Source organism: Buteo buteo, chromosome 13 (genome assembly GCF_964188355.1).
Source record: "Buteo buteo chromosome 13, bButBut1.hap1.1, whole genome shotgun sequence".
NCBI lineage: Eukaryota > Metazoa > Chordata > Aves > Accipitriformes > Accipitridae > Buteo > Buteo buteo.
Window position 1 is genome coordinate 8,992,059 of NC_134183.1, and position 12,064 is coordinate 9,004,122.

Genomic DNA, 12,064 nt, shown 5'->3' on the forward strand with positions numbered 1-12,064 from the left:
AGCACTTGTGAGCTATCCTGTGCCCTAGAAATGCATCTGGCCTGGCAGAGCAATGCTGGTCTGAAGACTGCAAGGCTGGTCTGAAATTCAGCTATGAAAACTGCACTGTTTTTGCAGGATTAGGAAAATACACTTTTCTCTGTTAAAAAGTCCCATGCAGTGCAGGTGGCATTACTGGCACTGGGCAAGCGAAAATGTGTTGGGGAGTTTCTTGGTGCTTGAAGCTTTTGAGTCTTAATGAAGAATTGTGTGTCCTCTCAAAAGCAGAAAAGTGGAGGAGCTGCTAAGGCAGACAGTCATTATATGCTAAAATTAACTTGCCTTAGGTGATTTGCTACAAAATAATACCTTCTATCATCTCAACTGTATCCTATGCAGCATCTTTACCTGCATTTACCTTTGATACTCTTTGACCCATGCCCTGGTGTCTGGACGAGATCTTCATCATGTCCCTATGGCTCTTTCCTAACCTCTGGGATAAATACATCTGCTAAATATGTTCTTCTGGCCGGGCAGCGTCCCTCTTTCCTTTCAGTGATAGAGGACCGAGGTCCAGGTCCCTTTGAGACACTTGGATCCACATGGCCAGGCTCACCCCATGGTGGGGTGACGTGGCAAAGGAGAGCAAACCTCCCTGGGGACCAAACCCTACACTGGGGCTCAGCTCATCTCTGGTAGCTCCAGATTTAGGCATCCCAGCAGGAGGGGGAACGAGTCCAGGCAGGGAACATCAGCCAAGTGTTGGACCCATTCCTTCCCCACCTAAGACCTCTGGAGAGAAGCCTCTGCTGCAGCTAAAGATGTTGCTGCACATGCAAGCAGAAAACCAAACCGAGTGTCCCTACTGCAGGGAGACTTTCCCAGCTCCCCATTCCCTGGGCTGCCCTGGGGTGATGCTCGGTGCATCGTCCGCAGCCACTGGCCCATCTGCGGGTAGTAAGTCCCGCAGCAGCGTTCGGGGCTGACCGCGTCTTTGTTCCCTCTTTGCCTCTGACAAAGCTTTATTGTTTCAGCGTGACCTGCTTTTAGGAGTCTCCTGAGTTCCAGCCATATATCGTCTTTGCCAAATCTTGGAGGGTGGCTGGGACCTCGGTGGGGTCAGTGAAAGGGTACGTCACGGCTGGACAGCAATTATCCCCCAGGCTGTGAAAAGCCAGGGCCAAGGCTGCGCCGTGACCTGGAGTCTTTTAAAAAATCTTTGAAGGGTCCCAGGCTAGTGAAGTGCTCGGTTGCTCTGCATCGGTGTGTCCTCCGCATCCTCTCCCAGGCATCCTCTGCAAAAAAATTCCCTGCTTCTGCTTAATGGTTACTTAATTTGCACATTACATAGCAAAAACATAACGCTTTGCCCTGCCCTGGACACCACGGGGCTGGTGAGGAAAGTCCTTTGGCTCTTAGATTGGCACTTTCTGATGAAATCCTGCAGGACTGAAGTGCCGTGCTTCAAATCTGCGGGTTCATTAGTTTCCCATTCCCCAGGTCCAGGCATCCTCTGCCCAGCAGAGCCACTAAATGGGGTTAAACCTGAAAGAAATGGCAAACCACGAGTGTGCAAACTGCTGGGCTTATGTTCATTGGGAGACAAGAGGCAGAGCCTGGATGGTTAGAGGCAAAATAAAGTGAGGTGATTTGTATCCAGGACAGCTTGGGAGGGGACAGCTGGGGAGGTGTCACTGTCCCCTACCCAAAGGAGGAGAGGCAGCCACTCTGGAGAGAAGCCTCTGCGTGCCTCCTCCTGATGCTGAACAGTGCTTTATTTATTTAATCTACTCCAAGAAAAAGCAGCCCAATTCCCTCTCCTGGCAACAAGCAAACTCCATCCCTGGGAGCGAGAGGCAGTGCCTGGCCAGCCACTTCACATGGCTCTGGCAGGAGTGAAGGCTGCTGGCTCCCATCGATCCACTAAAATAAAAAAACACATGGCCAGAAGGTGCTAGTTTGCGGGGGAAGGATACTTTTGCCCCGGGGAGATGCCAGTGTGTCCTGTATGCATTAATGAAACACTTTCTTTCTGGTTAGGACTTGAAGGATGCTCATTGAAAATCAGGCTGCCATGGAAACCAAAGGTGTTTAGTCTTTTGGGAATGGTGTTGGATGGAGGCAGGGAGAGGTGTGGGAGGGGGGAGGAAGAGCCTCTGCAGATGAGGCATCTTAGCAAACCCGGTGATTGGCCATCATTCGGTACCTGTCTGTTGCTCGCGGCTGCTGATTGTGGGAGAGAAGGGTTCATCTCTTTGCTGGATGCTTTTCCTGGCCCCAGGGACCTCCTTGCCCTCAGCATGTCCCTGCATGGATGTGGCACGTGGACCCTCATGGCCACAGAGGCTTTGCCGTAGCAGCGGCACAGGGTCCGGAGGGGATCAGCAACCATGGAGCCTCGAGTATCCTTGCTTTTGGCACCAAGTCCCTGACAGGAGGCAGCAGGTCAGGGGACCTTTGGGTGCTCAGAGCCCCCCCAGTCCCAGCAGGATGGGTGCAAGCACCCCAGTCCCCTGCACCCCCTGCCCTGCTCCTCAAGGATGAAGCCCAGGGAGGTGTAAGCATGGATAAATAATGGCATTATTGCACCTCTCCTCCCCACTCTGTCATGTACCATTCATTTTAATTAACGCAGCACGTCCACACTGTGACAGAAGTATTAATGAAGGTTAGGAGGTTATTGAGAAACAGTGTCGTCTTCCTACATCTTGTCACTTTGAGTGCTGTCCTGGAACCAAACTCCCTCTCCTTCCCCCTGCTTGTTCCCCTCTCCATCCTCTGGCTCTTGCTGGGAGCCTGCAGCCACGGGCAGGAGCTGGGGGCTGAGCCTGCTCCCCCTCTGCCCCATGCAGCCCCTCGCCATGAGAATTATCTACCAATGCGTGTTTTAATTAGGATAATTAAATGAGTTGCACTCATTTTGCAGAGCAGGTCCCTGTTGCACACACAGTGCAGCTCTTCCTGGTGGCTCATACAACACCCTGCAACACTTGGCTGCAGGCACTGATGCTGCTGGAGGTTGTCATTAAGTCTAATTAATTGCAAAGATACCCAGTGCTTTCCATTGGGCACCTTTTTATTAGGGACTGCCGTGGCGGTCCAGTGCAGCGTGGGCAAAGTCAGGGAACTGTGCAATGGCTCAGCCTGGCTTTGAAGGCAAAATGCAAAGAAATAGATAGAAAGAGCAAAGCAGCCACCCTTCCTCCCAGCAAAATCAGCATGTTTCCACAGAAAACCTTGTCTTTTTCTGAGCACGGTGGAATATCCTCAGCGATGGGTGACAGGGCCATGCAGGGCTTTCAGTGCTGGCTGCCCGAAGGTCAATTAACCCATGATTTGGATTTCTCCTCCAGCAGTGGTTAATGCTCTGCCAGTGTTTTACCACCATATCCAGATCCGTAATTACAGGGACTGCACAGATCAATTAGCAGCCGCTTAAAGCCATTAGCAGCCTGGGCCCATGTAGCCTGTAGCTTATGGCCAGCAGCCCTGTGCATGGTGAAACAGCATTGGGAGGGACCCATCCTCCTGGTACCTGCAGTGGGTAGCCCCTCATTTATTTTAAATTTAAATTTTAATCTTGTTTTCCTCATTACACATCACTAAAAATCTAGCGATGTCCTTAGCAGGGATGCTGGGCATCCCCAGGATCTAGGGTCAAAGACTTCGGTGCGAATTCTCTGATGTCTGATAAAATCAGTCTCTGCCCACTAAGATGCGCAAAGGCGGGGAGGACGGATTTGCGCTGGGATTGCACAAACCTGCTTTTTTCCTTTCTTCCAATTTGCACTTTGTCTGGCCGTGAATGTTTCATTTTGCTGGGATTTTGGCATCACTTCGTGGGACTGGCCAAAAGGTGACACTTCTGTTTTGTGATGGGCTGTTGGGTTGGAAATTTGTTCTTATTCAGCATTGGAAGAAACCCGAAGCCCCTGAGGGTCTGGGACTGTCTTGAAACATCCGTTTTCAGAGTGAAAAGCAAAAACCTTTCCTGGGGTCTCCTCCTTTGATGAGAAGATCTACCAGGTTTAAAGGTGGCATGTCGTGACCTGCCTGGCCCCATGTCCAGGGTGTCCTGGCTGTCCCTGGGCAGAGCCCTGCCTCCCCAGCAGGGAGGACGCCTCTGCATTTTAAAAATGTAAATAGCTGGGAAGATGATTTTTTTCCTTTTTCTCATCATTTTATAATGATGGCCAAAAAAAAAGAAAAGAATAAACTGCTGTGAAAACAGCATTGTTTTCAATGGCGTTGAGCAACCTCATATGCTGGAGACGCCGTCGGGGCTATGCTGGTCCATGGGGCAGTTGGGGGGGTCCATAGGGCAACTTGGGGGTCCCTGGGAGAAGCGGGGGGGGCTGGTTTCCCAAATCATAAATCACGCATGTAAAAAGTCACTCGGGGCACTCTCTAAACCAGCGTGCGGCAACTGTAAATATTTCTAATCTAAAGGATTATTTTCTCTTTAGGAAGTGGATTGCTCTGTGTGTGACATTTCTAGATCGCGTACGTGGGGTTTTATAGGCGTGTGTGCCCTTGTATCTGCTCATGGTTAGTCCATAATGCAAAAACATGTGGGCTGTCGTGTACTTTTCCGTGTATTCCTGTTATATAGGATGCAAAAATAACTTGAGGGTTAAAAAAAATAATAATCTCAGGGATGGTATTGTTCATGCTGGATAAAATTCTGTGAACAAAGCAATTGGCATCATTTCACTTGCAAATTGAGCAGCGAAGCAAAATACCATTTATGAAACTGTAATTTATTCTTGGAAAATCAAGCACTTACAATGTCGGCTTGTCGCAGGTTAAGTTACAGAAAAGGGAAAAAATAGGTTAATGATGAACGTGACAACATTTCAGGGTAAATCATCACAGTGAAAGCCTTTGAAAAGCTTGTATGCTCTCTGCACAAACTGGCTATTTTTTTTTTCTTTAGAGAAAATTAAACCAGCAATTGCTTTGAGGCTCAGCAATGCCAGCTGCAGCCAAGCAAGAAGTAGCAAGGTCTGGGGAGGTGCCTGCACACCTTTGCCCCGTTCTGCTGCATCCTGTGCTGGGGAGCCCTCGCTGCCTTCAGAAGCCAAAAAGCAAAGTCTGGCTCATTACTTTTTTCCCCTGAAATTAGTCCGTCCCTTAATGATCCTCTTCCCTGCAGGTGTGCGTATTATATTTTTATATTTTGGTCCTGTGCAACTAAAACCAGGGAACATGGACAAGCAAAGTCACCCCTCTGGTGGGGACATCACTGGTGCCACCATTGGGACATCAAACCCCACCATCAGCTCCTCCAAAGGGACCACAGGAGATGCTCCATGGCCTGGTTCCTTGAAGAAGGTCTCCCAAGGTCTCCTTTCTGCCCTGGATTTTACTCCCCATCCCTCTTAGCCCTTTTTCTTCTGACCAGGAGACCACTCCCCACCACACGGGCACCCCTTGAGAGTTGGTAGACACCATGGGGTTGTTGCAACAGGGATGGGAAAAAATTTAATATAAATTGCACAAGACGAGGACAGAGCTTGTCAAAGTAAGTCAAGAGGTGAGCAGGAAGTCTGGCCTTGTCTCCCAGCATGGGAGAGTTTCTGGAACACTTAGAGCAGTAAATCCCAGTTTGGGATCACACTCTGGACACACATCCAGAGTTCCCTTTATTAAGGGAAATACAGAAAATAATCTCAGCAATTTCTGCACCACCATATTTTAAGGTCTCACCCCAAGCACTGGATCCTGCTTCTGCCTTGGGAATGGGGTCTTGGCAAGGAGGGAAGAAATTCCTGATCTTCCAAACAAACTTTCAGATAAAGAAATTGGTTAAATGGCTTCAAACGTATTATTGCCTGTGGTGACCGTGTTGTGGCCGGTACCCAACACCTAGCAGAGGGGTGGGGGCTGTCTCGAGAGCTGTCCTAAGGAGCGTTTGAGACTCACAGGGTGATGCGGGGCTGGGAGAGCACCCGTCGTCCCCGGGGCAGGATGGGGTCAGACAGGTGGTGGTGGTGGGCTGGAGGGCACCCTCGGTGGGGAGCCATGCTGGTGCTCCCCCGCAGCACGGTGCTTTCAGACCCATCCTCAAAGAGACAACCCTTTGTGATGGGTGGGCAGCTGTGGTGAGTTTGCAAGTGCTCAGTGCAGGCGAGGGGGCCGGGGCCGAATCCCAGCAGCCCCATTCCTTTCCTCCAGTGCTTCAAATGCCCTGGGTAAGCCCCTAGATGAGGGTTTCATGCACTTAAGATTTAATTCTGCCTTTTATGCTTTGGGTAGGCAGATATCATCAAATGCAGCAGGGCAGCGTGAGCAGAAGTGTGCTTTCTGCATGCTGTTAAATCGCAATCCCCGCAAAAAGCTATTTGGGGCAGGAGTGGGTATTTCCATTATACAGGCCAAGGCATCGCTCGTCTCCCCACGGTGCTCGCCAAAGGTGGTGGTAAAACGGAGTTCGCGACCTGAGGCGCTATTGCTAGCTGTAATAGTGTGTCACGTATTAAGGGAGCATGTTTGAAACCACATTATATTATTAAAATTCATAGGAGTGATTTATAGGGGTTTTTAAAAACAGCAGCTTGCCAATATAAATTGGCTTAGGAAAGTCAACTGTAATCCACCCAGGTCCAAATAATGACATTTCCTCCAATACATCCAAAAAGCTGAAAAGCAGAAAATAATATCCAGGCTCCAGAGATAAGGCGAGCACCCAAGGGAAAGAGAACTCTGAAATATTCATGCAGTCATAGATTGGATGGTGGAAATGGCCGTTCCCAGCGGCTGTGTTTAGGGACTGACGAATTTAGTTACTGTACCTTTATATTTATCGCTCAATAAACAAGACAAGCTCCTTTATAACGCCGAGCAAGACTAATTTAGCTATTTTAGCGCTAAGGAAATGGCTTTCTGGGCAAGACGAGGGTTTGATAGTTTTGTATGAAATTAGGTGACTTTTAATTTAGCCAAGGCAGGGAGTCTTGGTGGGCTCTGATGGAGCTGTGAATAATGGGGCTGGAGACCCAGATTTGAGAATTAACCCCTCCCCGAATCAGATCTGCAGTGGGTCAGGGTGCCTAGCCCCCGTTTTTGGGGGACCCCGCACTGAAAGTGAGCGCAGCCTTTCAGGGCTGCCTGAACCTGCTGATGAAGATGTTCCAGCACTTGATTTTTAAAGATTATTTTTCGAGGCAGAGGCTGTCGCTATAAAGGTTTTACAGCAGCCGTGCTGGAATTAAGCATGGCTTCGTAAAAGTGTCAGCAAATGAAACGGTGATGCCCGAGTGGTATTAGTGCTAAAATGACCTTTCGGATAGTTAGGGCTTTATGGGATATTATAAATTCTCCCTGTGTTGGCAGGGTTATAACTAGGACATTAGCGGTAACATCTTCTACAGCAATACTCGAGGCAGGAAGCTGGTGTTCGGAGCTGAAAATACCCAACTCAATTTTTTTTAGTATTCTGGAGCTGAAGAGTTGATATGAGATGTTTGCAGCAGAGTTTTGAATGTGCACTTTCAAAAGGAGATTTCTTTTATTAAAGATGAGTCTTGAACACTGAGGTAGGGGTTTTTTTTGAGACTACTGCTATTTCCAACAGCCAAAAATCAAAGTGATTTAAACATATTGCTTGGGGTTTTCTATCTCCTTAGTTTCTAAGACTTTAGATTAATATTGTCAAGCCTTTTTTTTTTATTGCTGTGAAGGCAGGGAAAGTCCTTCTTTAATGAAAGCCACGAGCTTTATACAATACCTTGACTCCTCAGCTGCTATCTGAAGCACCATATTCCACTGAACTTACATGAAAATCCCCCGAGTGAGCCAACTCTGATCTTTTTTTCACCTCTTGCATTGCCTCTGGGAAATAAAATCAGTTTTTATGCTTGTATTTATTATGAAGTATATATTTAGACAATCCGTGCTGCAATTTAGGAGTTTCGAGAGCTTTGGGGAGTTGTTTGAAGCAACTCTTCACTTACTCACTTATTGAAACCCTCTTTAGAAAGTGTTGCTGGGCTCGGTCTCACTCATTTATTCCTGGCAACCCTTCACTTTGACTCTCCTTTGGCATCGAGAGCAGCAGCAGGAGGAGAGGATGGGGCTGTTCCTCCGGCCAACTCATCAATAAATGGTGTTTTCCCAAAGCAACCTGTCCTGGGGCTGCTGGGATTGGGTTTTGCTTTGCCATGAACACAGGGAGATGCTGGCTTCTCCGGAGGAGTCCCATGCACCAGTCCTTGCTTGCAAGGCAGTTAATTACTTTCGGCAGCAGCTAATTGCCTCTGCATCCCCCACACAGCATCAAATCCCTCTGCGTGCTTAGGCAAGCTTTTAGGGGGGGGGCTGAAACCATTTCTGTTGCTGTTAAGATGCTCAAAGCATCAACTGCATCAGCTTCTAGCATCCCTTGGGATGCACGGTTTGCTTGAGCATTGGGTGTTTAGGTTTTATTGCAGGGTACATGCTGGCTTTCGTTAAAAGCCCATCGCCAGGAGCGCACCGGGGACTCACCTCATGGCTCAGGATGCCAGTGGTGTGGGTAGAGACATGGCAAACTCATCGGTGAAAGAAAGGCTTGTCTGCAGCTCGTGTCACTTCTGAAGTGGCTGGTGGCTGCAGCCGCCCTTGTCCTGGGAGGGACTTTCTGGCTGTGGATGGTGCAAGTGAAGCGAGAAAAAAACCTAAAAGGACCTGGAGAAGGCCAAAGGCATAGCAATATTTCAGTTTTGGTGGTGAATTGATGCTCGTGGTCAGCTGGGCAGCCAGGTCCTGCAGCTTGGGCTGCATGGAGGGGCATCGTCTCCAGCTCCCTTCCCTGCCGCTGTGCAGGTAACGCCTGAAAACGTGGCTGGAACAGTCCAAAATACAGGATATCATAACCGGGTTGGATTTCTGGCTGGTGTGAGTTGGCCAGGCTCCTTCAGTCCCTGCAGGATTGTGTCTGTATCCTCCTCGGGATCAATTGGGCCCCCCCAAAATCACTATTAGCCCTGTACCAGCCATGTCTTCATGTGGAATAAAGAAAACGGACCTAGCACTGAACCAGCATCAACACCGTCCTTTCTCCGTGCAGCGCTGCAGCACATGGGACACTTGCAAGAGGGTGGCCCATGGTTCACAGCCCCTATTTTGGGGCAAGGATACACCTTCTCCATCAGTCCCATGGATGCTGCTGTGTCACTAGGCTTTGGGCTTCATACCCAGCTCATCGATACCTTGCAGAGATGCCAATGTTGGGCTTAATGACTCTGCCTGAGATTCTGAGGTTTGTGCCCACAGCTCGGCTTTGCCTGCTCCTGGGGATGCCCCTTCCCACCTCAGCCATTGCAGACCAGTTTGCAGCTGGGCTGGAAAAGGCCGGAGCATGGTTTTAATCGGGGTTTCTGCAAAGAGCCACCAAGTAAAGTGATGCTCCGTTAGCGCCCAAGGCAGTGGAAAAAGCAGATGGCAGCAATAGCTGAGCAAAAGCCAAGATTAATTGGAAATTAATTCACACCTCCAAGCACAAGGTGTCATACCGTGACTCTGGAAGTCTTCATCTCAACCTCCTCCCCAGCTGCCAAAGAGCCTTCAGCAGCCCTGACGCTTCAGTGTGCCTCTGCTGATGGCTTAGCCTGAAGTTTATGAGCAAAGAAGCAAAAAAAAACCCTCTTCAGCCCTTAAAAACTGCATTTTGGAAGCTGCTCTTTGAGAGGAGCTAAATTCACCAGTCCTCTGCATGAAGTGGCAGCGCCCTGAGCCGCTCTGCACAGTCCCCACGCTGCAGCCATGCATGTACTGCAGCACGAAGAAAGCACCACTCTGGCTGAACCACTCGAGCTCTTTTATTCTAGCTTTATTTTTCTTGTACAAGTAGCCACAGGCTAAAGTCTAAACAGAGCAAACTACAAAAAAACTGGGTTTTATTTTATAATTTTTTTTTTTATACAGAGCTAACAATCGTAGGATCAGTGGGATTTCACATATCAAGACAGTTCAAAGTAAGAAAAGTAGAAAATAAACAGTAGAAAAGTGCTTTGCAATTTGGGTTTTTAATATTACTCTTAACAGTTGATTCCCGAAGAGGACTGGGACAAAGGTTTAGCATCGTCTTTATTATTACTTTATTACAAACGTAAAGATATTGCAAGTTTAAATGATGGAAATAGGATCAAAGTAAAAATCCCTCTTTGCCTTGTAAGTAAGACCCTGATCCAAAGCCCCATGAAATCAGGCTTTTTCCCAACTCGCTGGGCTTTGCACCAGCCCCGTCCCTTCTTGTTACCCGATGCTGAAGCTCAGACTCTGCTCTCGGAAACCTGGATCTGTTTCACTGATTTCCAGCAGTACGGTGGGTTTCAGTGCCGTGGCCCCGCACCAGCAGCGTTTTCGGCTGGGGATGCTGGTGCTTCCCACGTAACCATCTCCCTGCCCGCAGCTCCAGCCCAAGCACCTTTCCTTTCCTTTCCCTTTTTTTCATCTGGTGGGTGAGGGAAATAAATGATCAGGCATCAAGTTGCTAGATAGGATCTTTAATCTGCCTTCAGTGGTGCAGCATGGGGAGGGATAGATTTCCAAATACTGTTTGCACAGATGAAGTAACTAAGTGGCTCCCCCCGCACCGCTGCTGTTTGTTTTCATAAGCTTTTAATTTCCTTTTTTTTAACTGATCTTCCCAGACTTAAGTGCTGTCAGTCAGCTCAGAGAGGTCTCAGACACTGCACTGACACCCCCACCCCCAAAATGCCATGGGATGGTTATCCCAGAGGAACACCGCCATGGGCAGCAAAAACCTTCCCTTCACCATCCAGAAGCAACAAAGCTTTGTAGCTTCTCTCCTCTTCTATTGCCAACTTAAAACGTACAGTCCCTTGGTATAATTTTGGGTGGAAGCTTTAAAATTCCCAAACTGGTCCAGCACTTAAATATATCAGCATCTTTACAAAACAAGGAAGAAGAAAGATACGGTAGACAAATAAATACCTGAATCCAACAGCGTGAAAATACCCTGTCACAGCATAAAACTATTCCCTGTTCAACTAAAGACAATGTGGATACTATCCCTGAGGTAGCAGCCATCTCTGGTAAACTTGAGAGCTCCAAGAATAGGTTGTGCCCATTATGGGTTACTAAAAAAAAAAAATTAAAAAAAAAATAAAAAAAATCAGCTTTTGGGTACTTTATTCCTTGCTGTAATTTCGTCTCACCACAGCCAGAAAAGCAAGAGGTTTTTGGGATCTGCCCAGAAAAGGCAGTGACTTGAATTAGTGGAATCATTTGCTTGGAAAAATACTAAAGGATGAGATTCCTGCCCCAAACACAGGCGCTTGCCAGTGACTTGCACCAGATCCAACACCTGCCCGTTATCCAGCAGTTTTATCTTCAGAAGAAAACTCTCTAATTCCTCCCATCAAGAAAAGGGCAGGAAATAGAAGAAAGAAATCTGGCAAGCTGTTGCTTAAATGTTTGAGGTGTATAAATGAATTATCAGGACAAAAGGAGCACCTGCCTTTAGCTGATCTCTGGCGGGCAGGCGAAGATGGATGCAACGCACCGGTAACAACCCCTGGGACAGTCCGGCTGGTTCAGCCCTCTGGTCCAGGTAGATAAAACGATGCCCAGACCCCTTTGTTATGGCATAGCCCCACGTCCGCACACCCTGTCCCACTTCTGGCCCAATTGGTGGTTTTGGTGGCCAGTGGGTTTGTACTGTGGACGCAGCAGAGCTTTGCCTCAAGGCTCAGGAGGACTCACCCCTCCTGGGACGCTGCCACGATGGCTGCCAGCGGCACAGGGACACGCTCCCAGAGCAGCAATGCTCCTGTTCAACCAAGAGCCAGGCCCAAGCCTGAAGGTGATTCCTCTGAAGAAGCCTCTGATTCCATGAAAACAGGTATGTCCGCGCAGAATACCTGGGAGGAGCGTTTTTGACACCTGTAAAAATGAATCCAAACCACCAGCAGCACATGGGGACCTGCAGTCCTACGTCTACCCAAGTACAACGTGTCTACCCAAGTACAACACGTCTACCCGAGTACAACACGTCTACCCAAGTACAACTTCTCTACCCAAGTAGAACCGCAGCCCAAGCACAGAATAAAAATCCAGTGGTCTCCTTCAAACACAGGGC